This window comes from Thamnophis sirtalis, unplaced genomic scaffold (genome assembly GCF_051295495.1).
Source record: "Thamnophis sirtalis isolate CommonGarterSnake01/CBP01778 unplaced genomic scaffold, rThaSir2_p1.2 scaffold_10, whole genome shotgun sequence".
NCBI lineage: Eukaryota > Metazoa > Chordata > Lepidosauria > Squamata > Natricidae > Thamnophis > Thamnophis sirtalis.
In genome coordinates, this window is record NW_028261390.1 from 10,735,089 (window position 1) to 10,763,035 (window position 27,947).

Genomic DNA, 27,947 nt, shown 5'->3' on the forward strand with positions numbered 1-27,947 from the left:
ACCGGGAAATACCACCTCTGACTGGCCCCGCCCCCATCTATTCTCTGCCTCCCGAGTCCCAGCTGATCGGGAGGGAATGGGGATTTTGCAGTATCCTTCCCCTGCCATGCCCACCAAGCAGTGACATGCGGTGAGGTTTATGGCTGGTGAGGCAGCAATTTTTTTAGACTTGTGGACTTCAACTCCCAGAATTCCACAGTCAGGCATGCTCAGTTCCGATTTAAAGCGACATGATTTGTTTTTCTCCTTTGCTAAATAAGTTTCCTTCTTTCTTTTTCTTCTCCCTTCCCCTCCTTCCTCCCTCTCTCCCTCCCTCCCCCTCTCTCAAACACACACACACACACACACACACACACACACACACACAAAGTTGCACCAGGAGGATGAAGTTTGAATTCCTCCCCCTCCCTCTGACCCACATGTACCTTTTCCAGCTGTTTCAGAGAGGATTTCAACTCTGCTCTTGCCTGTCATCATGAAAAGAAAAAAAAATGTAAAAGGAAAAAGGCAAGAGCTGAGGTCAGGCTGGGCTAGTTGCTGCCAGAGTCACCGCGGATGACTCTGCTTAACTCTTTAAAAAAGCACCCTCTACAGGAGGAAGCAGGAGAATGACGTGCCTCATCTACGTCAGGAATTTTTCAGCTTTTAACCCTTGCTTAACTCTGCTCGAGTGATCATAAAAAGTCAGACTAGATGAGGCACGTCGTTCTCCTGCCGTTTCCTGTAGAGGGCACTTTATTAGAGGCTTTTTAAAACAGCTAAGCACTAAGCAGAGTCATCCATGGTGATTCCAGCTCTGACTTCTATGCATGCGCTTTGCCTAAAAAGGGGGCCTAAATGGGATGCCGTAGAGTTGGGGCAGGTGGGCGGGGCCACCCATGATTTCTGCTACCTGTTCGGGCGAACCGGTCCGAACCAGTAGAATACCACCCCTGGTCTATGCCATGAGTGACACCAGCCAAAGAACGTCTCCCTTGTGACTGCAGAAACCCCCTTTTGCACCGAGAGTGTTAAGCAACTTCTACCATTTCCTGATTTTTTTAAAAAAAATTCACATATGGCCAGTCTTGCAGTGATGTCTTTGGAGAAGATGGGGATGGTCACTCTTGCAGCTGTTAGGTGGAGAAAAGAGCCTTCCGGAAAGAAAGAAAGAAAGAAAGAAAGAAAGAAAGGAAGGAAGGAAGGAAGGAAGGAAGGAAGGAAGGAAGGAAGGAAGGAAGGAGGAAAATGTTCTGCTATTTGCCATGGTGCAATCCTGAAAGATTCTTGGAAGCCACAAAAAAGGCTGGGGGACATATCCTCTGGCCTACAGGCTGTTTCCTTCCTTGCTTATTTGGAGAGCTGCCCGTTCTGAGTCATAATATTAAGAAGGGAAAGGAGAGGCCTTAAAGTGGCCAGGAACTGCTCTAGAAAATAGTAAGTGCCTGATCTAAGACTCTGCAATAGCTTAAGACTGCAGGCTCAATAGCTGTATGTCATATCAGGTTCTGTCTTCCCTCACAAGGTCATACAGGCTGGAGGTAACAACTATCTTCTTCTTCTTCTTCTTCTTCTTCTTCTTCTTCTTCTTCTTCTTCTTCCTCCTCCTCCTCCTCCTCCTCCCCCCTCCTCCTCCTCATTCTTCTTCTTCTTCTGTATATATAAAAATGGCTGTAGGTGTGTATGTTCCAGCATAACCCTGGAACGCCTCGAGTATTTCAACCAAACTTGGTACACAGATGACTTACTCTCTAAAAAAAATACTATGGGGGTAAGACACCCCTAAAACTTCTTATGGGGTATGTTCTATTAAGATACAGCCTGTTGTGCCTTAAAATGGCTTCTACTGTACTGCCGTAAAATGGATTCTACTGTGCAGCACAGTGGAGTTGTCATGGTAACAGCTTCACAGTAGTCCACAAGGGGGCTCCCTCTTGTAAGGGGGAAAATACAACATTAGAAATTATGTTTGGTCCGGACATTTCCCCCCTATAAATAAATACCCGGGCAACACCAGGTTATCAGCTAATATACTACTAAGATACATCTGTCTGTCTGTTTATAACCTTCAAACAGCTGAAACAGTGCATTTCAGGACAATAAGATTTGAAACCAAGGACCTTAAACGTGCTGATTGAAAGAATGCGTACAAAATCCGGAACCCGTTACTCCCATGGAATTGAAATTTCAAGGATTTTCCAGCTAGTTATATATTATATAAAATTGTAGCCACTGCACAGGATGTTAGCTTCCCACAGGCAAAGTCAATGGGGGAAGTGGGCAGAAAATAAGAAATTGCTCCTCATCCCACTGTTTTTATTAACCTGCGCTTCGTCATTCTGTTATGCTCTTTAGATTAAGTAAATATTCACAAAGGAGGACCCAATAGACCATAGATTTACAGATTACAAATTAACAGAGTTGGAAAGGACCTTGTGGGTCATCTATTCCAACTTCCTGCCCAAGCAGGAGACCTACACCATTTCTGACAAATGGCAGTCCAATCTCTTCTTGAACGCTTCCAGCGATGAAGGTCCCACAATGTCCAAAGGCAACTTCTGTTCCATGGGTTGATTGTTCTTCCTAATGAAGATAACACTGCAAGTTGAATTTTGAGCATTTAGTAAGCCAAGGCAGCTGTCCACGCTAGAAATTATTAATTTCTTAAGTGGGCTTCTCACCACCTCTGTGACACCGCGGCGAATTTACTGAGCCAAATGACAAGGAATGTTCTCAGTACGATGGGTGGGCGGGCGAGGAAATGTGTTCTTTTGGAAAGGGTTGAGGGAACGAGCCCTAATACATGTGAGCACATTTGTTTTGGAAGAGAGAAATGATTCTTCCCTTAAACTGTTTTGCATCATGAATATTTAAAGGGAGAGTTTGAGGACTTCAGCAATTTATTGTAGCTTTAAAAAAAACCTCAATCCATAAAATTTGGGGTTCTTATTAGAAGCTATGTTTATTAAACATTGATAAAGGATTTTGGTTGGCGGTATTCATTAATAATGGTTAAGCGTCTAAAAAAAGCATTTGGAGAAATTAAGACTAAAATCTGCGTTCACAGCCTAGCACAAACAACATTACGGTGCATAAGCAATTAAGGGGAAACTGTACGCAGGCTTTATGCAGTGTATAAAATTGAATTATCTATGTTAGTGGGTGTCCTGCTTGATTTAGTTTATTTTTACCAAGGCATCTAGAGGAGATTTTCTGTTTCTTAAAGGTTGTAAATTCTATAATTTGTAAATTCATTCTGTACAGTGGCGGGTTCCTACCGGCGGGTTGAACCGGTTGTGCTCTGGCGGCCTGGGTTGTTGGAACCCGCAGCGACCCAGGCCTGCCACGCCCCTGAACTGGTTGTCCCACTGCCACCGTAGACGCCGTCATCTTGTTTTTTGCTTCTGCGCATGCGCAGAGCAATTTTTATTGCTCTGCGCATGCACGCGCACTGCAACCACAAGCAAACCAAGCAGACTGCTGGAACCCACCCGTGATTTTTATATATACGTGAGATTGGTTGGTTGGAAACGTGTGGAAGCTGTGGAATATGGAGTTGTGTTATTGTCTGCAGAGGCGTCCAGGAAAGCCTTGCCAGACTTACTGGCTGCAGATAAAATGGGCCAGCAAGCCAGGAGTTGAGGTGTGCGAGGCCTGGCTACAACTGTGCAAAGGTAAGTAGTAGGGCAGCTCCACCCCTCCATCTACACCCTAGATTAATTTTAACCCACGTACCCTGGAGTGGGCGGGGTCTTTATTAGGGCTTATTTTGGGGGGTAGGGCTTATATTGGGTGCACCTGTAAAAATCAAGCTAGGACTTTCAGGGTAAGTCGTATTTTCAGGGAAACACAGCAGTGTTTGTAGTATGGGACTTTTCGCTGTACAAATTCTACGGGCATGAATGGGATGTAACTGCCAGCTACCGGACATTAATGCTTGCTGGGCATTGCCAGAGCGTGCATTACAGTGGTGAAATTCATTTTTTTACTACCGGTTCTGTGGGTGTGGCTTGGTGGGTGTGACTTGGTGGGCATGGCAGAGGAAGTATACTGCAAAATCTCCATCCCCACCCCACTCTGGGGCCATCCAGAGATGGCATTTGCCAGTTCTCCGAACTACTCAAAATTTCCACTACCGGTTCTCCAGAACCTGCTGGATTTCACCCCTGGCTCCACCCCTCCATTCCTGTTATGTCCTCGGAGATACGACCGGCGGCTGCAGAGGGATCAGAAAGAAGCCCTGATTGGTTCTGGCGTGCTTGCCGGCTGGCAGGACAATCACAACTTTCCTACTGGTTCCCCGCCTGACAGCTACAAGTATAAATAGCTGTCAGGCGGTTACCGTTTGGTTCTGTTCTATTCTGTTAGCTATTACTGTTGTTCTAATTTAATAGTTAGTTGAAGCAAATGTTCCTTAGTCATTCGTTCGACTCAGACATAAAAATCCCCACTGTCACGTTCTGAGGATGCTCAATAAAGTTGTGTTTAAGCGGGAGTTACTCGACAGCTGATTGGCTGGCCGTCTGACAGCTCCTAGTATAAAAAGGGAGCTGTCAGATGAAAAGCTGCTGTTCCTGTCTGAAGCCGGTTCTACACTGTTAGCTTGTTACTTTCAGGAATAAACTTGTTAGCCTCTTTATTCCTGTCTCCACCTCGGTTCCACCACAAAACTGCGCTCGACTAAACCGCACCCAACTAAACTGCGTCGCTGACGTCATCAACAGGGCGACAACAGCGCGGAGACAGAAGCACGCTGTAAACCTAAACCTAAAATTAACCCCTAAACCTAAACCTAACCCCCCTAAACCTAATCCTAAACCTAACCCTAAACCTAACCCTTAACCTAACCCTAACCCTAACCCTAACCCTAACCCTAACCCTAACCCTAACCCTAACCCTAACCCTAACCCTAACCCTAACCCTAACCCTAACCCTAACCCTAACCCTAACCCTAACCCTAACCCTAACCCTAACCCTTAACCTAACCCTAAACCTAACCCTTACCTTAAGTTGAATCGGCTTGCTTTCAAAGTGCTATTTAAAACGCCCTTCTTTCTCCGCGCTGGCTGTTGTCTCCCTGTTGATGACGTCAGCGACGCGGTTTAATCGGGCGCGGCTTAGTCGAGCGCGGTTTTGACGGGTCACGCTCCGTCTCAGTCATTCCCGCACAACCCACAGTCCTAGTACACAATACCTATCCTAGATTAATTTTTACCCGCATACCCTGGAGTGGACAGGGTTTTAATTAGGGCTTATTTTTTGGGGGGTAGGGCTTATATTGGGCGCACCTGTAAAAATCAAGCTAGGACTTAACTTTCGGGATAAGTCGTATTTTCAGGGAAACACAGCAGTGTTTGTGGTAATCCACGGGACTTTTCACTGTACAAATTCTACGGGCATGAATGGGATGTAACTGCCAGCCACGGAGCACTAATGCTTGCTGGGCATTATGAAAGCGTGCATTAGCTGTGCAGATTCTTGCTGCCTTGCTTTTTCTTAGGCTAATACTGGGAGAGGAGAGGGATCTTCCTCAATCCCACTGCACACAGTTAATTGGTAGATCATCCACCTTTGGCTTTGATCCTGCCCATTACAGATATATGACCTAAGGGAACGCATACCTCTGCCTAAAAGGGCCCCCACCCTACATTTACACAATGCTTGACTGCCAATGCACTTTAGGGCAATCCATAATTTAAAAGAATAGCTATAAGGAGCAGCTTTTCCATTAGATGTTGGGTTTCATGAAAGTCCAGTCCATGTTTTTGTTGTTGTTGTTGTTGTATTTTTACTATTGGGTAAGGAGAGGAATATTTTTACATGGTATGCAATGATAGCTCAGTTCCAGGGGTGGGTTACGGCTGCCATTATTACCGGTTCGGTAGTAAAAAAAAATTATGTCCGTGCTCACTTCACTCACGCGCACACCAGATGCATGCTCCATGCAGGTTTTTCATTTAAAACTAACTGTGCATGTGCACAACATTAAAAAAAATGAATAAAAATGACATTTTTAAAATGATGATTGTTCTGCGCATGTGCAGAACAGAGAATCAAGATGGTGCCGCCGATCGTACAACCAGTACGGTCACGTGTCCACTGAAGTTACTACCTATTCAGCCAAACTGGATCAAATTAGGTAGGAACCAGGGGTGGGTTCCTGCCAGTTCTAACCTCTTCTACAGAGCTGGTTCCAGCTCCCTCCCCCTGCCCGTCCACACATCATCAAAATGAAGAGCGAGAGGAGGAATTCTGGGAGTTGAAGACCACAAGTCTTAAAGCTGTCAAGTTTGAACACGGGTTCAAACAAGGTTTTTTTTTCTAAAGGGTTAGGGGTGCAAGGGTCTTGTAACTTGACAGCTTTAAGATTTGCGTGCTTCAAATGCCAGAGTTTCTGAGCCAACATTTTGGTTGCTAAGCAAGAGCGTTGTTAAGTGAGTTTCACCACATTTTACAAGTTGGCCACGCCAACACAGTCACATGGCTGGCAAGCCACTCCCACCCAGTCACATGGCTGGCAAGCCACTCCCATAAAGTAGGCCACACCTACAGAAGAGGTTCTAAAAAGTTTTGAAACCCACCACTGGTAGGAACCTACCTCTGCTTAGTTCGCGTTGAGTGCCATATATCCTAACCTGGATGGGGAGAAAGCATGTTATGCTACTTTCTGGATCCATAATGGTCCAATGGGATCTATTTGTCTGAGATGGCAGGACCACCACTTCCATCTGCTGTACTCCCACTCCATCCTGTGACTACTTTGTTGGGTGTTGTCCCACAATGCTCCCTGAAACAAAAGCATTGGGACCTACTTAGAAATTCTGGATCTCCACCAGATGAAAATATAATTTTGAAAATATAGGACTGTGCAGAGATGGCTAGATTGACATTGAAACTAAAAGTTAAAAGTATTATTTAACATGGAATAGGTCTTATCAATGGTTAGAGATAAGACATGGAAATTAGATGAAGAAAGAGCATTGTAGGGTTAGGTAGGTAGGTGGATGGGTGGGTAGGTAGGTAGGTAGGTAGGTAGGTAGGTAGGTAGGTAGATAGATAGATAGATAGATAGATAGATAGATAGATAGATAGATAGATAGATAGGCAGGCAGGCAGGCAGGCAGGCAGGCAGGCAGGCAGGCAGGCAGGCAGGCAGGCAGGCAGGCGGCAGGCAGGCAGGCAGGCAGGCAGGCAGGCAGGCAGGCAGGCAGACAGACAGACAGATAAAAACTTGATTTAAAAAAAAAGAAATTTGGGAATCTCCTACTGTGATCCAGAAAGTGGAATCAGAGGACCAGAAGACGGTCTTTTGAGAACTTCACTCTGGAGAAATTGAAGGCACACACACATACAGCCAAGAATTCATACTTTACTTATATGGATTGGGCTGAGGATGTTTCTAGGTTTGACCAATTGTAATGTGTTCAATAAATTATGCTTAAGTGAGAAATGATTTAATATACCGTATTTTTCAGAATATAAGACGCACCTTTCCCCCCCCAAAAAAGAGGGTGAAAATCTGGGTGCATCTTATACACTGAATACAGCATTTGAAACCCTGCTCCCTTTGTAAAAATGGACATGCAGAGGGTTTGGGAAGCTTGCAAAGTGCTCCTGGGGACCGAGGAGGGCAAAAACGAGCAAAAAATTGGGCTGTTTTTGCTCATTTTTGCCCCCCAGCCCCCAGGAGCACTCTACAAGCCTCCCAAAACTCTCCATGCCCAATCCTTTTTTTTGCAAAATACAAGGTGTGCAGAGGCTTTGAGAAGCCTGCAGAGTGCAAAAACTTTTTTTTTGTAAATTTACCTCTTCAAAATCATGGTACGTCTTATACTCTGGTGCGTCTTATAGTCTGAAAAATATGGTAATATATGGACTCGGGCTGTAGACAGTACAATGGGTCACAGTGGTATTCTATTGTATGCTACATGTAATGATTTTGGCATGACCTTTATATATCCAGATAAATGATTTTAAGAGAAAGCATTAGAGTACCTGAAGTACAGGGGTGGGTTTCAACCAGTTCGTGGTGGTCCCTGCGAACTGGTTGGTCGGCGAACCTGGAAGTAAGTAACTTCTGGGAATAGCGAAGGGCACACCCGCCCGCCCACGCTCCTTACCCGGTTTTGACGAGTTCTGCGCTTCCACGCATGCGCAGGACGCATACAGTGCCTGCGCGATCCTCCAGGAGCAGCTGGAGCATCGCACAGACGCTAGTACGCATGCGTGCGCTGCACGCGTGCACGCGTGCATCGCACGCGTGCACGAGGACACCACTGGCCCCGTTCCAACCGAATCGGTTGGAACGGGGCGAGAAACCCACCCCTGCTGAAGTACCTACAACATCCTTACACCTTTTAGAATGGCAATCTCGTCTTCAAATGGAAACAGACCACATTCATCTTACTATAAGCATTTATTTATTTATATTCCCACCTTTATTATCTTTATAATTTAAGGTAGCAAACATACTTAGTAATCCTTCCTCCTTTTATTTTCCCCACAACAGGGAGGTGAGTTAGCCTGAGGGGGAATGACAGACACAAAATCAGCCACAATCTATAGATTATGATATAGGTATCAATCACCTCAAAATCTATGACTGGGGACTAAATATGACATTTTTTTCAGCCTTTGTTTTAACTGCTTCTGCTTATTAACCTCAAAGCTCTTTTAGCTATAACTTGACAGACAGAAAACAATTGTAATACTTTCAACAGTAACTTGGTTGCTCAACTGTAAGCTTTTACTGTGGTTATTAGTTTTGTTGTCAAAATCTCATTTAAAAAAAGAGCAAAGGCCTATTTGATGCCTCTGGCCTCCTCAATTGCAAATTGCACTGTCTACTTCTGGGAGATATTATGGAAAGCTGTCATTTTATGCTAATCATTAAGATTTCAAGTTCAGTCCTTATTTTATGCACATGAAACTTCTTTTCTTGGCTGGTTCTGCTTATTTATACAAAATGAACCATTAAAATCATCAAGGCCAAAGCAAATCTAAATTAAAACCTCTCTGATACATGCCTGTGCAATCTACCACAGAAGATACCCAGAAGATGAGTAGAAAGAAAGTTACCATCCTTTGAAGGAAATTTTCTTCTTTCTTTCCTTCCTTCCTTCCCTTCCCTGCCTCCCTCTTTCTTTCTTTCTTTCTTTCTCTCTTTCTTTCTTTCTTTCCTTCTTTCCTTCCTTCCCCTTCCTTCCTTCCCTGTCTCCCTCCCTCCCTCTTTCTTTCTTTCTTTCTTTCCTTCTTTCCTTCTCCTCCCTCCCTCCCTCTTTCTTTCTTTCTTTCTTTCTTTCTTTCCTTCCTTCCTTCCCCTTCCTTCCTTCCTTCCTTCCTTCCCCTTCCTTCCTTCCTTCCCCTTCCTTCCTTCCTTCCTTCCCTGTCTCCCTCTTTCTTTCTTTCTTTCTTTCTTTCTTTCCTTCCTTCCTTCCTTCCTTCCCCTTCCTTCCTTCCTTCCCTGCCTCCCTCCCTCTTTCTTTCTTTCTTTCTTTCTTTCTTTTTTTCTTTCTTTCACCTCCTCCTCTCTTTTCCTCTTTTTCCTTCCTCACCTCCCTCTCCCAAACTCTTGTAAATTAGATATTAAATTCCCTGTAATATTTGGTGCAGTGACAGAGGGGAGAAAAACCCAGAAAACACTGGCGCAAAACCTTGAAGAGAATTTGAATGGAGAATTTCTTTCTTCTTCTTCTTTTTTTTGGGGGGGGGGGAACCAGTCCCTGTAGTTTTAGAGATGAGGAAGTAGCATTGCTGATGGTGCTCTGTGCATGATCTGAAGTTAAGGCTGAACTGTGAAGCAGCCAAATGTGCTGACTCATTTCTCTCTGTTTTGAGAGTCTCATCAATTTCTCCCACTCATTTTTATCTCAGACTTCCCTTTCTCTTTAAGTTGATTATTTTCCCCATCCTGTATTTGTTTGGCAATTCTGCCTATATATGACAAAACCAACTCAATGGTCTTCGCCAGGGGTAGGACTGAAAAATTTGAGCAACTGGTTCTCTGCCCAGTTGCTGGGTAAGTGTGGCCATGATGGGTGTGGCCTCCGGCACCATGCTGGGGAGGGCATTTTCACCCTCCCCAGGGTCCGGAGGCTTTTCTCGATCCTCCGGGAGGACGAAAACTACCCTACCCTACCCTACCTGTTGTGGCTCGGTAGGAGCCTTTGGAGCTGCTATCAGTGAGTGGTTTCAGGATGCTCCCAGGAGCAGGATAATGAGCAGCTGTTGCTCGTCAGAGTCTTCTCCTGCAGATAAAAGACGGATGGTGCCACGCCTTAGTGGCAGAAGTCAACGTTCGTAGTTCATGGTTCGTTTGTTCGTGAGTTCAGTTTCGTGATTCAAAGAGGCACTTGGATAAGTGATTTGCTTTCTGTAAACCAGGTTTGCTGTAAGAGTTTTGTTTTTGCATTTGCTGTGTAACTTTTGGGCAGAGACTTTATCTACGTTTATTTTGGGCTCGCAGCCAGCTTGAGCCGGGACTGATAAAGATATTTCCTTTGAAGTTCTGTCTGACTGTCGTTTGTGAACGAGCGAAGAGGGGGGTCAGAACACCTACCCTACACTACCCTACACTACCCTACCCTACCCTACCCTACCCTACCCTACCTTACCCTATTCTATTCTATTCTATTCTCAAACTGGATAGCATTGCATTCAAAATGACTTACTGGAAACATTGCCTTTAATTACTCCTAAATCAGTTTAAGTCTACCATCTGTGTGACTGAAATGCATGAAATTTACTTTTGAGTAACCTCACATCCGTTTGTCTTGCATATGGTTCCATATGGAAGGTACACAACCACATGAAGCCAGCCTGCTTAGAGAATTTCCCCCTTTTCTCTTCAAGGGAAGATGGGATCCCTGCCCTGGGCCAATGCAGCTGGCTTCTTTCATGCAGTTTGAGTCTGAGGAGGTAAAATAAACTTAAGAAGGGCAACTCCTTTACTCCTTTCTCACTGACAGCTGGCAACAAGAGGAGTTCTTGTTGTTTTCTTGCAGATGTTTCATTTGCAGGGGTGGGTTTGGATCAGTTTGGACCAGTTTGGGAGAACTGTTACTCCAACAATCAGCTGGGAGTGATCCGGTTGGCTCCGATGATCAGGTGGGCCCTGCCCGCTCGTGCCTGCGCTGTACTGACCTATATCTTCTCAGCTGATTTCCGTGGCAGATTGGATTGCCGTGGCTCAGCTGTGTTACTCCCCAGCAGTAACGTGGAAGGTAAGTATTCTTAAAACTGTGTAAGCGCAAAGCGTGCGATCATCGAACCAGTTGTTAAATCAACAGGATCCCACCACTGTTCATTATGCAAACTAGGCAGAAGTGGGTTCCTACCGGTACGGAATGGTTCGGCTGGCCACGCCCCCAAACCAGTTCTTGTTTTTTGCAGAAGCATTTTTAATCTACTGCACATGTATGCATAGCGCACATCAAGTGTGTGTGTGCCCAAAGCTGAGTGAACCGGCAGAAGAAGAAGCCGGAACCCACTTTCGAAACTAGGTAACATCTAGCACTGATGCCATTACTTAGTTTGGCTAATTAAACATCCATAAGAAAACAACCAAGCTCAGAGAGCACCAAGGACCCTTCATTTCAAACCCAAGCTACAAATATCTTCCTTTATTGGGTTGGCAACCTTCCCACTATTGAATTCTAAACAATGGTTCCTCTTACTGTTTGCTCTTACACTTGCCAGGTTTGCTCGAAATATTCAACAAATAACCAAGGATCAAAGGTTCCAGATTTATAGCCTCTGATCTTACAGCTGAGCTCTTCCAACTTGAGTTTTGAAAAATCCATATCAAAACACCTGAGGCAAGGAAGAAGGGAAATAGCAAGCAGAAAAGATTTGAATTTTAATAGCCTTACTGGCTGCAAAGATTTTGGCCTCTGGGTACCAGAACTTCTTGAAAATGTGCACAGCTTGAGGCAGCAACATGAATGGAAAGAAAATTAGCATAAAAATGAAAACATATGGAGCCAGAAGAAGGGGAGCCTAGAGATAGCGAAAAGGTGACATCTAATTCTTTTTGTGTTTTATATTTTTCTTCAGCTTCATTGGAAGAAAAGAGGGAGGGGGGAGAAGTGTCGAACATTCTTAGTTCTACTTTTCATTCAGACCCTCCATATTTCCATTTATTGACATTAAACACAGCTAATTATAATTTTTAAAGTCTTTTGCTATGCAAATTGCTTTATAATCCCTAATTAATCCCCACAGCCAAGGCAGATCATTTGTCCGCCATGACGATGGTACCTTCCAGAAACTTCAGAGCGCCTTCAAGGGGAAATATATTTACTGCAGTTTGACCAGAGGGAAGGTAGGCAAAATATCCCCTTTCTCTTATTCCTTGATAGCAGTTCTAACATAGTGAATACATAGTGGGCTCATTGTGTTGTGCCCGCCAGCAGAGCTGGCAGCAGGAGTTGGACAGTGAGGAGGTTGGGGAGGAGCATGGACCAGTCCTGGGGGCTGGGGAAGACTGGGACGAGGGCTCTGCAATGGAGACGGAGATGGGGCCGAGGCCATTTGGCAGTGATCAGGTGCCTACGGAGCTAGACAGCAGTGAGGCAGAGAAATGTTGCATGCTCCGAGCTGCCAGAAGAAAAGAACAGCTCAGAAATCACTTGGGAGGAAAGTCACAGGTGGAAGGGGATTGGCCCCTCCTATAAGAAATAAAAGAGGAGCGAAAGGGGAGTGGGCTTTTGCAGGAAACAATTCATTCATTTGGTCGCTGGATTCATTTCAGGAGTGTGAAGATCTGTCCGTGAATCTCAGAGACTCTGTGCCCAGTCTTTTTTTTTGCACAGCATCTCCTTTGGAAAATATTTACATGGCAACTTTCCAAGACAGATAAGGTCTGTAGTGATAAATATTCCTTTGAAAGACTGTTTGCCAAAGCCTTTGCTGAATGTGAATGAGAGGAATTCACATTCGTTTAATAAAAGGGATTTTGTCGGGACCAGGACCCTGCCTCGTGCTTTTTGGGGAAGCCTAGGTCAGAACACATTGTTCCAAACCATGATTTATTAAACAAATTGGATTTAACTGTTTTTTTTAGAACCATTGGCATGTAGAATCAAATTAATGTCACACAGGACATTAGTCCCGCCTTAGGCACGCAGGCCCATCTGAGTGACTTTGGGTCAGTGGTGGGATTCAAATAATTTACCAACCAGTTCTCTGCCCTAATGACAGCTGGGTGGGCGGGGCTCAGTGGTCATGTGATCATGTGGGCGTGGCCAAGTCAACGTCACTCAGGTCGATGGGCACTTCGCCTTAGCTGTTACAATGGTAATAAGGGTTAACTGGAGAGGCAGTTTCTGTAAGCAGGGCAATAAAGATTAGGCTAGAAACAACACCAGAATGTTTCCTTCCTGCCTTCCTTACAGGATTAGCCCTGTAAAGTGGGAAAAAACAAAAGATTTCTTCCAACAACCGGTTCTCCGAACTGCTAGAAAGTTACCAACCGGTTTTCCCGAATAGGTGTGAACCGGCTGAATCCCACCACTGCTTTGGGTCAGTCCAAAGAAGGAGGAAATGGCAAACTACTTCTGAAAAATCTTGCCAGGAAAACTGCAGGGACTTGTCTAGGCAGTTGCTGACTCAAAGATTGGGAGGGGGGGGGGGGAAACCCCCAACCAAAGACATTAAGCAGAAGCCAGATAAACAACCCATAACATGGCTTAGCATAATGAGCCATGCAAAGGTCAAGTCATCTTCCCTCCTTCCTTCCTGAAATTTCTTGCTTGAAATCTGTCAATGGCTACCCAAAATGTTGCCAGTCACTGTTGAGGTCAACAGACCTGAAGGTCTTGGCTTGCCTTGCTTCCTTTTCATTGTCCTCTGCAATTTGCATCCTCTCTATTCCCTTGGAATTAGAAGTTGTTTATTTTGGAGCAAGCTAACCCTGATATGGAAATACACAGAAGGCAATTTGAATGAGGCATGGATAGGAGAAACTAGAATAGATCCTTGCCATTTTCATCAAGTGGTGCTTTTCAGATGCTCTCCTTGCCAACTTCCAACCTTCTCATTTGAGTTGGGCGAGCACAGTTTTGCTCCCTGGAGCAAAGGACAAAATTATACCTTCTCCCTTTTCACATGCAAAAGATGGCTAGCAATTAGCAATTAGAGAAGCTCAGAATCCAAAAAGATCTTAACAGACTTGAACAATGGACCCTAGCTGACAATAATAATTTAATAAACAGTTAAACAGGAAATTTAATGTGGAGAAAAGTAAGGTTTTACTACCTGGTTATTGTTAGTTGTGAAGTCATGTCTGACCCATTGCAACCTCCAGGCCTTCCTGTCCTCTACCATCCCCCGGAATCCATTTAAGCTCACGCCGACTGCTTTGGTGACTCCATCCAGCCACCTCCTTCTCTGTCGTCCCCTTCTTCTTTTGCCCTCAATCTTACCCAACATTAGGCTCTTCTCCAGGGAGTCCTTCCTTCTCATTAGGCGGCCAAAGTCTTTGAGTTTTCTCTTCAGGATCTGGTCTTCTAAAGAGAAGTTAGGGTTGATCTCCTCTAGGACTGACTGATTGGATCACCTGGCAGTCCAAGGGGATCAGCACCACAATTCCACCTAGGCAGGAAAAACCAAAGGTACAAATGCAGATTAGGCAAAACCTCTCTCTCTCTCTGTCTCTCTCTGTCTGTCTGTCTGTCTCTCTCTCTCTCTCTCTCTGTGTGTTCCAGCATAACTGTGGAACGCCTCAAGCAATTTCAACCAACCCTGGTACACAGATGACTTACTCTCTGGAGAAAAATACTGTGGGGATAAGACACCAACACTCCTTGGGGGGGGGGCGTTCTGTTAAGATACAGCCTGTTGTGCCGTACTGGCTTCTACTGTACAGTGCAGTGTAGTTGCTACAATAACGGCTTCACAGTACTCCACAAGGGGGCTCCCTCTGGTAAGGGGGAAAAATCCAACATTAGAGATTACATTTGGTCTGGACATTTCCTCTCTATAAATAAATACCCGGGCAATGCCAGGTTGTCAGCTAGTATATATCTAAGAACCAGCTGACCCCCTTTATGCCTGGAATATCAGCAGAATGTCAATCACTCAACAGTAGAGCATTCTCTGTGTCTCTGCTGTGATTATTGTGGTGCTCTCCCCCCCCCCCCGAGCAATCTTTCAGGATTTTGGCTGCAAAGGTTATTTAAGTTAAATCATGACAGTTCCTTTTTCCTAGTTTTTGCTCATTCTGGAAATCTCATTTTTGTCTGCTGTCATTCCTTGCCAGACCAAACCAGGTGTCGGCACATTTGATAGAACTACATCTTCCATTACTTTAAGTTAACATCTCTGCCGATGGCAAAAGTCTAATGAAGCCCAAATAGGATTTGATTTCAAATTTAGAAGTTTGTGCCCCATCAGGGGACAAAAACCTGCTTGGATTTATATAGCTCTCGGGTTCAAAAGGCCTCTAATGGAATAAAATTAAAAGGACAGAAATGAGCTAGAAAAGATCTTTTTATTTTACTTTCATGTCATTGTTGCATTGTTTACTGTTTATATCTTATGGCTGCAAAAAAATGCAATTCTTTCCTGCTTATTTTTTTTTTAACTCTATTGTTTCTTCTTTAAATCTTCAGGGATGAAATGTGAACATAAAGAATTGCTAGTAGAAAGCAATCCAAGAAATTTTGGAGATTGTTTCTATGGAGAATTATAGGACTGGAAGCCCCTTGGAAAGAGGTGGGATTCGGCTGGTTCGGACCGGTTCGGGCGAACCGGTAGTGCTGACGATCAATCAAACAATCTGTATATAAGTATAAAGCTCCTTGAAATGAATTCCTTATTCTATAATGTTGATGCCCTTCACCTACACCAGAGGTGGGGAACAATGGCCCCTTTATGACTTGGGGACTTCAACTCCCAGAATTCCTGAGCCAACATGACTGGCTCAGGAATTCTGGGAGTTGAAGTCCCCAAGTTATAAAACGGCCATCTTTCCTCACTCCCGACGTACTGTTAATTTATACATCTGATACCATAGCTGCCCTATTTGAGCTTCAGCTCATTTTAGCCCCCAGATTTGAGGGACAGAGCTTGGACATTGTCCCATCAATTGTGCTGTGGTCCAAACAAAATGTTTATAGGTTTATTTATCCACTGCCTCAATCTAGTGGGCTCTAAGCACTTTGCAGATATTAAAATAACCATAATAAATAATACATTTTACATTACTTTGGGATACCACTGATTTATCCTGCCAATTGGAGACTGAGAGGTAAACATACTCCACTTAGTCTCTGTGGACTCTCCAGGCCCAGATAGCAAATGGTATCCTTGAAGACCCCCCCGCTCCTGCATTGGGGCGGGGGGCGGGGGGGGCGGGGAGATTGTTCTTTAAAAATCAAGCAGTTCAATATGGCATTTGAGCCTGCATATAATTGTGGCCGCAAGAATAACCTATGCACAACTTTGGAAATCCACCACTATACCGCCGGAAGATGCTTTAATTAAAAAGATCTACGAATGTGCAGAAATGGACAGAATGACGGGTTGGCTGAGGGACAAAGGAGAAACAGAACATTATCTTAGCTGGAACCTATGGTATATGTGGGCGACTAGGAGAACAGCAGGGACTTAAAATGGGGAAAGTTAACATAGGTACCGTAATAGATCCCTGAATCTTGCAATGAGAAGATGTGGCTTAGAGACCTAATAATGAAGAAAGAAAGAAAAACCAGGCTGTGAATGACTGTCACCGTGGGGGGGGGAGGGGGGGTTGTATGTTTAAAACGGTATTTGTATCTGTATGTTTTACTTTATATTGTTATGTATGATTTGTCTTGCTTATGTCGTTGTATTTATGTCGCTGTATTGTTTTTTCCGTTTTTTTAAAGGTAATAATGTTTAATAAAAATTATATTTAAAAAAATAAAAAAAATAAAAATCAGTTTTGCATTTTCCTTTCTTTGTCTCCCTGCCCCGAGCCGAGCAGCCATCTAATTTGGCTGCCATTCTGCTGCCTGTCTCTGTTGGGACTTTGACAGCATAATATGAATATTGGAACTTTTCATAATAGCTTTAGTAATAATCATATTCCGCTGAACCTGTCAGAGCCCTTTAGTCATTACGGTGAGAGCGGCAGAGAGCAAAAGCACACGTTGCAAAGATAAATTAGCCCAGCGTTTCCCGAAGCTCTTTCCAGAGAGAGAAGGAAACGTCTCTATGTCGCTTTGGTGATTTCTAAAGCCTACAACAAGTCACACCCCGCCTTCATAAATTGAGAGCTTTAAAGAGACACCTACAACAACAGAAAGAGAAAGAGAGGAGGAGAGGAGACGAGAGGAAGAGGAGGGATGGAAGAAAGAGGTAAGAACAGGAAGATGGAAGGGAGAGAGAGAGAAGGAGAGAGGGGAGGAAGGGGAAGAGTAGGAATAGGGGAGAGGGAAGGGAAGAAGGAAGGGAAAGGAAAGGAGGAAGGAAGTAAGTTGAGAAGGGAGGGAGGGAGAAAAGAAAAGGAAAATAAGGTGGTATTAAAAGAGGTGGATGGGATGGTAAACAAAGCAACCCAAACTGTATATCACAACCTTTCAAATGGAATAACACATGTACAAGAATGACAAATGTAAAGAAGAAAAATAACTATGTGAATGTATACCTACAATTGTATGTAAGAGAATAAAAAATAAAAAGTTTTGTTTTTTTTAAGTCACACTTCACCTTTTTGATGTGTGCCTGGCCTTTTCCCAGACTGGTTGTCATTCAAAAACAGAATAACAGAGTTGGGAGCAGTGGTGGCATTCAGCCACTTCGGACTGGTTCGGGCAAACCGGTAATGACGACCTGCGGTGTGGGTGGCTCTATGCCGCCCTATTTAGCCACGTTTTCTAAGCCGCGTGCATGCATGCAAGCTCAGAGGTGGGTTCCTACCAGTTCGCACCTATTCGGTAGAACCGGTTCGTCAAATCTACTGAACCGGTTAGAAGAGGTTCCACTAGTGGACCCGGAAAGCAGGCCACACCTACAGAAGAGGTTCCAAAATTTTTTGAAGCCCACCACTGGTCCTTGGATATGATTATTCTACACTATCATGCTCATATTTATAAAACTCCGTGCCTCTGTGAAAGGTAAGGATGACTACTGCGTTTGTGGGGCAATCAGAACATTGCGTGTGTTGAAGTTGTTTTAACGCAAACCAAAGATGCCTTTTAAAAAATAAGTTTACATCATATTCTTATGCATGCCAGTGCTGTGTGTGAGGTAATTTAAAGTGGTTCTGACAAGTGTCGTCGGCATCTTCATATCCGGTCACATGGGCGGCAAGCCACTCCCATCCAGTCACATGGCAAGCCACTCCCACAAAGGAGGCCACACCCACGGAGTAGGTTCGAACAATTTTTGAAACCCACCACTGTGCAAGCTGCACGTATGAGCAAAGTGCATGTAGAGAAGGTGTGCACCTGAGTGGTGCATATGGGTGTGGAGCCTTCTTGGAAACATTAGAAGGACTGTGTTGTAGATTGGAGATAGATGATGTCGCATCCCCCCCCCTCTTTTGAGAGAGGGCGGCTCAATTTTGACATGGATGGCCTCTTTAACCCTTCTTTCAAACCAGCAATTCTCTCTGTCCAAAATATGGACTTTGTTGTGTCCATATTTTACAAACTCTGCAGTAATAAGAATACTTGGATTCCAATCGTTAGAGATCTCCAACCTCGTGGTGCTTATGAAAATTCAGAAGCTCATTGAAGAAAATGGTTGACTTTTGTCGGATTGGACAGTCTTTTCATATATGAGGTCTCATTTCCGCTCTGTACTTAAATTCATTTTTCAAATGAGCCGAGGTGGCGCAGTGGTTAAATGCAGCACTGCAGGCTACTTCAGCTGACTGCAGTTCTGCAGTTCGGCTGTTCAAATCTCACTGGCTCAGGGTTGACTCAGCCTTCCATCCTTCCGAGGTGGGTAAAATGAGGACCCGGATTGTTGTTGGGGGCAATATGCTGACTCTGTAAAGCGCTTAGAGAGGGCTGAAAGCCCTATGAAGCGGTATATAAGTCTAACTGCTATTGCTATTGCTATTGCTATTAAAAAGAAATGCAGTCGGACGTAGCTTCAAATTGCTCCGGAGCTCGGCTGCCTTTGATTTTAAATGTTAAGTCACACAAGATGCTATTTTTCACCTTTGTTTTGCAGGTTTCCATGACAATATACTTCAATGGGCCTTATTCTAGCCATTGCAAAGAAGCAAGAAAAGCTAGTCATCCAGTAAAAATGAGGTTCTTTAAAAGTCTGATCTCTGCAATTTAATACGAGCAAATGAGATCGAGGGTTTTTGGTTTTTGTAAAATATACCACAACTTTTATCTCTTTGATAGTTTGAACAATTAAATGCACAGGATAAAAAGAAGTGGCTGGAAAATTACTTTCAAAGAAGAACAGGAAGTATGAGATATTATAGGCAGTCCCTGACTTACAACCATTCATTTAATGACCATTCAAAGCACTAAAAAAAGTATCTTATGTGTCCGGGTTCTGAATAGCACCCAAAATTAAATCAGAGTCCAAAGCAAAGTTTCCCCCAAAGTTCCAATTTATTAAGAGAGCCATGTTGGCACATCTGGGAAAACCCGAATATGAAAGCCAGTTTCCCCACCCAGTTGAAAGTTAAAGATCTTGCCCCCACACTCACAGGTCCATCACATGGTCCAATCTTACACTGCCGTGCTGGCAGTTCCACCCATCCAGTTCCGGGAAGTGTTAATACCACTTTATAATACCTTGGTAAGGCCACACATGGAATACTGCATTCAGTTTTGGTCGCCACGATGTAGAAAAGATGTGGAGACTCTAGAAAGAGTGCAGAGAAGAGCAACAAAGATGATTAGGAGACTGGAGGCTAAAACATACGAAGAACGGTTGCAGGAACTGGGTATGTCTAGTTTAAGAGAAAGAAGGACTAGGGGAGACATGATAGCAGTGTTCCAATATCTCAGGGGTTGCTGCAAAGAAGAGGGAGTCAAGCTATTCTCCAAGGCACCTGAGGGCAGAACAAGAAGCAATGAGTGGGAACTAATCAAGGAGAGAAGCAACTTAGAACTGAGAAGAAATTTCCTGACAGTTAGAACAGTTAATCAGTGGAACCGCTTGCCTCCAGAAGTTGTGAATGCCCCAACACTGGAAGTCTTTAAGAAGATGTTGAATAGCCATTTGTCTGAAACGGTATAGGGTTTCCTGCCTAAACAGGGGGTTGGACTAGAAGACCTGCAAGGTCCCTTCCAACTTTGCTATTGTATTGTATTGTATTGTATTGCATTGCATTGCATTGCATTGCATTGCATTGCATTGCATTGCATTGCATTGCATTGCATTGCATTGCATTGTATTGTATTGTATTGTCTTCAAAGAAAAACTAGAAAGTCCAGTTGCTTCTTGAGAGAGAAAAAAAGTGCAGTTTCTTCTCCTTTTCTTATTCTGCGCCTTAAATGAAAGCAATTTAGCCTAAAATGTAGCAGTGGCCCAGCTGACCTCTTACTAAATGCTACTAGTCATGTTGAAATATAAGTCCAGTGGTGGGTTGCAGGCGGTACACCCCGGTACGGGCGTACCGGTGCCTGCCCAGAGCACTGGGTACCGTTCAGGTACGGTGCTCCAGAGAGCCCACCCTCCCATCCGAGCTCCTTACCTGTATTTGAGCTCTTTGGCACTTCCATGCACGCGCACAGAGTGCATGACACCTGTGCAACGCTCCGCCAAGCAGCTGGAGTGTCGCGGAGGCATCGCAAGAGGTAAGGACCCATGCGCATGCACTGCGCACGTTCATGTGGTGGACACCGGACCCCGCTGCACCGTACCAGTTACGTCATGGGGAAAATCGAAGTCACTTTGACTCCTCAAAATTAAATAGTTATTTTTCTTGGAGGTGCATTACACTGTAATGGAATATCAAAACTAACAGGGGCCAGAATACTGAATTATAATACCAATTAGCTCATACTAAGAAACATCCATCTACTTGGCAGGAAAACTTAGAGGGTTGAAGTTGATGAGGTGGGAAGCACTGATTCCCAGACTAGAGATGGTTGTTTAAACACTTCGTACACCAGGGTCACCAAGCAACGTTTCAAGTATCTATTAATTTGGAAAAGTGAGGAGAAGAAGAAGAAGAAGCGTAGAGAAATCAGAAACCTCCCGATTTATTTGCATTGTGTTCTCCATTGTAAACAACTGTTATGCATAAAGCTAGCCAGGGTCTTCTGTCAAGTCAATCTGTGACATTAAACGAAGGGTCAAATGATTGACACATGTTTTCTAGAGACAGTTTAAGGGGTTGGTAATCTTGAAGGGCTTAGATGGCTGCTCAGATAATAGCAATATGAACTTGGGTACATATACAGGCCACTGACATTGGGTGATTAAATTTGAGGAGGAGGAGGAGGAGGAGGAGGAGGAGGAGGAGGAGGAGGAGGAGGAGGAGGAGGAGGAGGAGGAGGAGGAGAAGAAGAAGAAGAAGAAGAAGAAGAGGGGGAGGGGAGGAGAAGGAGGAGGAGGAGGAATGAAGGAAGAAGTAGGAAGAAGAGGAGGAGGAGAGAAGGAAGGAGCTGGAAGAAGAAGGGGAGGAGGAGGAGGAGGAGGAGAAGAAGAAGAAGAAGAAGAAGAAGAAGAGTGGGAGGGGGAGGAGGAGGAAAGAAGGAAGAAAGTGGAGGAAGAAGAGGAGGAGGAGTAGAGGAGGAGGAGGAGGGGAGGAGGAGAGGAGGAGGAGGAGAAGAAGAAGAAGAGGGGGAGGAGAAGGAGGAGGAGGAAAGAAGGAAGAAAGTGGAGGAAGAAGAGGAGGAGAGAAGGAAGAGGAGCTGGAAGAAGAAGGAGGAGGAGGAAGAGGAGGAAGAGGAGGAGGAGGAGAAGACGAAGAACAACAAGAAGAAGAAGAGGGGGAGGGGGAGGAGGAGGAAAGAAGGAAGAAAGTGGAGGAAGAAGAGGAGGAGGAGAGAAGGAAGAGGAGCTGGAAGGAGAAGGGGAGGAGGAGAGGAGGAGGAGGAGAAGAAGAAGAACAAGAAGAGGGGGAGGGGGAGGGGGAGGAGAAGGAGGAGGAGGAAAGAAGGAAGAAAGTGGAGGAAGAAGAGGAAGAGAGAAGGAAGAGGAGCTGGAAGAAGAAGGAGAGAAGGAGGAGGAGGAGGAGGAGAAGAAGAAGAAGAAGAAGAAGAAGGAAGAAGAAGAAGAAGAAGAAGAAGAAGAAGAAGAAGAAGAAGAAGAAGAAGAAGAGAAGAGAAGTTGATTTGCGTGTGCACACACAAACAGAAATGTTCACCATGTGTTGTGAAAGAAGATGTCTTCTAATCTTTGTATAAGAGAAGAAGAGGAAGAGGAGGAGAAAAAGAAGAAGAAGATTTGGGTTCACACACACAAACAGAAATGTTCATCGTGTGTTGTGAAAGCAGATGATCTTCCAATCTTTGTATAAGAGAGGTTGGCTGCAACTGTAGATGTTGAGTTTTAAGGATTTCTCCTGCCATTTTCGATTACACACAACCTATTCCCCCCATGCTTATTTTCCTTCTGCAGAAGATCAAAAGAGAACAACTTTGTACTGTGCGTCTAATAAACAGGGCTTTGTCTGAGTCTGACTTGACCGTGTCAGCTATTTTCCAAAAAGGGCTGAGTCACTTCTTCCTATCCCCTGGATTTATTTTGTTGTTTTCCCATTCAGCTGCCTTTTGTTTTGTCTTTCATATAACCGCTCTTTCCTGCACTTGGGCAGCACATGGCCAATGGTAATATCTGCATTCTGTTCCCATGCCTCCACTTCAGGGGTGGGTTTCTCGCCCCGTTCCAACCGGTTCGGTTGGAACGGGGCCGGCGGTGTCCTCGTGCACGCGCGCGGTGCACCCATGCGTACTAGCGTCTGCACGACGCTCCAGCTGCTCCTGGAGGATCGCGCAGGTACTGTATGCATCCTGCGCATGCGTGGAAGCGCAGAACTCGTCAAAACCGGGTAAGGACCACGGGCAGGCGGGCGCGCCCTTCGCCGTTCCCGGAAGTTACTTACTTTCGGGTTCGCTGACCAACTGGTTCGCGGGGACCGCCGCGAACCGGTTGAAACCCACCCCTGCTCCACTTAAAAGTTTTGAACTATGTTAGCCTGTGCAAAACCTATGAATTGTCTAGATGCCAGCAGGGTGCTCTGGGAATTATAGTCTGAAGCCAGGTGGCTGCCATCTTCTCAACCATGGACTGCTTCACCCACCCAGCCAGCCAACACGATCTCTTCTAACATGCTCTGATCCATTCCTTAGTTAGCAGAAAAATGCAAGCCGGTTTTTTTTTTTTACAGATTTACAGAGTGGGAAGGGACCTTGTAGGTCATTTAGTCCAACCCTCTGCCCAAGCAGGAGACCCTTCACCATTTCTGAGAGATGGAAGTCCAACCTCTTCTTGAAAGCCTCTAGTGATGAAGCTGCCACAACTTCCGAAGGCAACTTCTGTTCCATGGGTTGGTTCTCCCTGTCAGAAAGTTCTTCCTCTAGGTTGAATCTCTCTTTGGTCAGTTTCCATCCATTCTTCCTTATCTGGCCTTCCGGTGCTTTGGAAAATAGCTTGACCTCTTCCTCTCTGTGGCAGCCCCTCAGATGCTGGAACACTGCTATCCTGTCTGCCCTGGTCCTTCTCTTCACTAGACTAGCCATGCCCAGTTCCTGCAACTGTTCATCGTATGTTTTAGCCTCTAGTCTAATTTTGGTTGCTCTTCTCTGCACTGTTTCTAGAGTCTCAACATCTTTTTGACAGTGTGGTGACCAAAACTGGATGCAGTATTCTAGGTGTGGTCTTACTAAGGCTTTATAGAGTGGTATTAGTACCTCACTTGAACTTGAGCCCCATTGGGCCCCATACTAATCTGTGTATGTTTACCCCTCAATGCATCTTGTATTGCCCAGAGCCCATAATGCTGTTAAGACAGCCCTCCCTCTCACAGTTACTGCTATTAAGTCTGGCTTCACCCAGTCTATATGTGTACTTTTGATTTTTCTTGCCAAAGTGTAAGATTTTATTTTTCTCTACATTGAACGTTGGCTTTCCCGTGGGTTGGGTATGGGCAGAACATGTCACGGTGTGTTCTTGCTTTGAGAAATGGTCAGTAGCCTTGCTAGGACAAGCTGTCCGTGCAGATCAACCCTCAGGCAGACCTTGCCCTCATCCTTATGGCCCATGGACAATAAAGATTAATTTTATAGCCAAAGTATCCAAATGGTTCACATACTACAGGGTTCCTAGGCAATATGACCTGGGAGAAATTAAAATTGATCACAGTCATATGGCACATACAGACGAGTCACCTTGGCTTGGACTTAATATAAAGCAGGTTCTGCTACTCTATAAAATGCACTTTAAGTGAAGTTGCAATATGTATTTGTCTCTGAAGAATCGTAAGACTCTGAAGTGTTCATTAAATCCACTTTGCCACAGATCCTCGGGGTTAAATAAAACCCTTTTATACTGCCCAGAAGCAAATCAAAATGGACAAATATTAGCCAGGAGTAGAAAAGACACAAGGACAACTTGGACGGATAAATGATTCTAGATACTATAATCCAGGGATATCAAACTTAAGGCCTGAGACTCAGATCCGGCCTGTGGCGTGCTTAGATCTGGCTTGTGGGGACTGGTGCGGGAGTGCGGGAGTCCGTGTCTGTCCCTCCCAGCCTTCGTTTTTGGCTGCGACAGCCTCCTGCTGCCCTCTGCCAGTGAAAATGGAGGGCATCCATGCATGCCCTCCCCCAAGCTCCATTTTCCCTGGCAGAGGGCAGCAGGAGACCGTCGCAGCTGAAAATGGAGCTTGGGAGCCCGTTTTCACTGGCACAGCACTTGGGCCACCACAGGGCCACGATATGAGTGACATCAAGCTGGTCACACCCACCTTCAATTCAATTCAGTTTCAATTTATTAGCATTTGTATGCTGCCCACTCCCTAGGGACTCTGGGCGGCTTACAGACAAGACAAACATATATTTTAAAAATTTAAAATAAAATACAAATGTTAAAATATCAACAACATGCATACAGTTGGAGTGGGGCTGGATGCTGATCAACAGCCCCAGGCCTGCCGGAACAGCCAGGTCTTCGTGGCTTTACAGAAGGCCGGAAGAGTGGTGAGGGTCCGGATCTCTACAGGGAGATCCTTCCATAGGGCCGGAGCAGCTACAGAGAAGGCCCTCCCCCGGGGACCCGCCAACCGACATTGACCAGCCGACGGCACCCGGAGGAGTCCCAATCTGTGTGATCTTATTGGTCATTGGGAGGTAAATGGCAGGAGGCGGTCTCTCAGGTAGCCAGATCCTAAACCATGAAGGGCTTTAAAAGTAACGACTAGCACCTTGAAGCGTGTCCGGAGACCAATGGGGAGCCACCTTGGCCACACCCACCCTGGCCATGCCCACCCCTGAAGTCAAACACAACCCTGATGTGGCCTTCGATGAAATGGAGTTTGACACCCATGCTATAATCAAACTTTGAAGTCAGAACAATGTACTGTGGTGTTTTACAAATGTATCCCCATATTACATTGTTAAGAAATATGACTCTTTATATATATTCTGATATGTTGGGTGTCAGCCAGCATACCAGTTGCAAATCCCATGCGCAGAAGTGTCCGGGCGGGTGGGTGGAGCATCACGCCGCTGCTACTACAGGTTAACCCAATCCAAACCGAACTGGGAGCAACCTACCTCTGGTGTCAGTCTGTATAATATGTTATTACTGTATTACAAGGTTCTATCTGTGTGTTTTTAATAGGAATTTATTAAATATTACATTATTTTTAATTAGTCAGCATTACAAACTAATACAAACTAGAAAACCAAAAGAATAAAAAATAGAAGCTACAAAAAAGAACAAAGAAAAATAAGAAGGTACAAAGGAAAAAGAAAATAAATATATGAAGAAGTGACTTCTTCCTTCATCACAAGCATAAACAATTTTAGTAACTTATCACCTTCTCTTAAAATACAATAAATGATCTCTTCTTCCCCATATCTCACGTCCTCATCTATAAACAAACCCAGAAAGCATCATCAGTTCAGTCCTGATATGAGAAAAAGTCTATGATGGATGATCAGAGATAACAACATACTGTATTTTTCGGAGTATAAGACGCACCAAGTTTTCGAAGAGGTAAATTTTTAAAAAAGTTTTTGCACTCTGCAAACCTCCCCCAAATGTCCTGTTTTTCACGAAAATGGACCCATTTCCCCCCCCCCAAAGGCATGAATAGCCTTTAGGGGGTTTGCAGAGTGCTCCTGGGGGATAGCCCCCCCAAAACGAGCAACAAATGGCCCGTTTTTTGCAAAAATGGGCCTGTTTTTTGCAAAAACGGGCCCATTTTTTGTTAAGAAATGCATGTATAGCCTTTAGGAGGCTTATAGAGTACTCCTGGGGGCTGGAGGTAAAACTGTGTGAAAAACGGCCCGTTTTTCACTCATTTCTGCCTTCCCCAGCCCCCAGGAGCTCTCTGGAAGACTTCTACAGGCTCTGCATGGCCATTTTGGTGAAAGGGGTGGGGTTTCAGGAGGCAAAAAATGCTGTATTCAGTGTAAAAGATGCGCCCAGATTTTCAGCCTCTTTTTTGAGGGAAAAAGGTCCGTCTTATACTCTTAAAAATACAGAAACTATTTTAAACTTGATCAAATAAACTAATTTTATATTCCTTCCTTTTACTTCTAAGAATCTGGATAGTAATCATTAATAGTTTAGATGTGAGATCCTATTCATTACATTGGCGTCTAGTCAGTGATGAAATCTATTTTTTGCCACCGGTTCTGTGGGCGTGGCTTAGTGGGTGGAGGGTCATGTGACCGGGTGGGCATGGCCAACTTTTTTTCACTTTTTAAAGCATTTTTCCTACCTATTTGGCTGAACTGGCAGGGAAAAAATGCTTTAAAAAGTGTTTGTGTGTGTGTGTGAGAGAGAGAGAGGTTCCGATGATTGCACGGTTCGCAGCTGATCCGCATGATTGTCAGCATCTCTCCCCCCCCCATTTTTAAAGCATTTTTTTACTACCGGTTCTGGTGAATCTTAGCATTTTTTGCTAAGGGAACCAGTCAGGACTGGTAGCATTCCACCCCTAGGACTAATGATCAGTTGAGATTGTTGATGTATAAATTTCCCTGCCTGAGTGCAGAAAAGCAGGCAGAGCTGGGAGGAGTTAAACGCATCATCAGTTTAGAGTCCTTGCATTGCAAAAAGAGATCCTTGAATTCTGTAGACCTTATCTAGCACCGATTTAATGCTGACCATAGACTTGATTCTTGTGCATAGGCTTGCATAAACCTTGGGGGATTTATCTCAATCTGCCTTTAGGAAAGGCAGAAGCCCTTGAAAAAAGATATTATCAAATGCAGAAAGGTAGCACAGAATTCTTCCTTCTTTTTCTTTGGTTCCTGTTTTTTTTTAAAATTATTCTATCTTAAAAAAAAACCACTCCAAATTCTCAATAGACTGAGCCTAAATATTGTCTTAAATCAACGGCATCGTACTAATTTTAGCTCTGTTGAAACTCTGATTGACCAGACTCATCAAAATATAAGTCTAGAAAATTATTGTGCAATCTAATTTGGAACACTATAAAGCTAATTAAAACCTTGATTCTAGCGAGCGAAATGGTCTCTGTTTACCCACAACTTATTAAACTTGTAGAAATAGATAAATATTAAATATTTTGCCTCCTCCTGCAGCTGTGCTTCTAGCAGCTAATTTAGATTATTGTTTGAATTGTAATACTAATTTTAGACCCGTCAGAAACTGGAGAGGGAGGTGGAAAAATATCTAGGAAGACAGCAAAAAAAACCTAACCAAAAACTACAGGCCACATTTTTTTTATTAACTCAGATATTCCTTTTATATATTATGGAATTGATTACTTATTAGATAAATCTGGGAAAATACAAAATTGTTTGCTGGGATCCTTTATATTGAACTTCTAGCAGGAGTTGATGTTGCCTGGCAATAAGTAG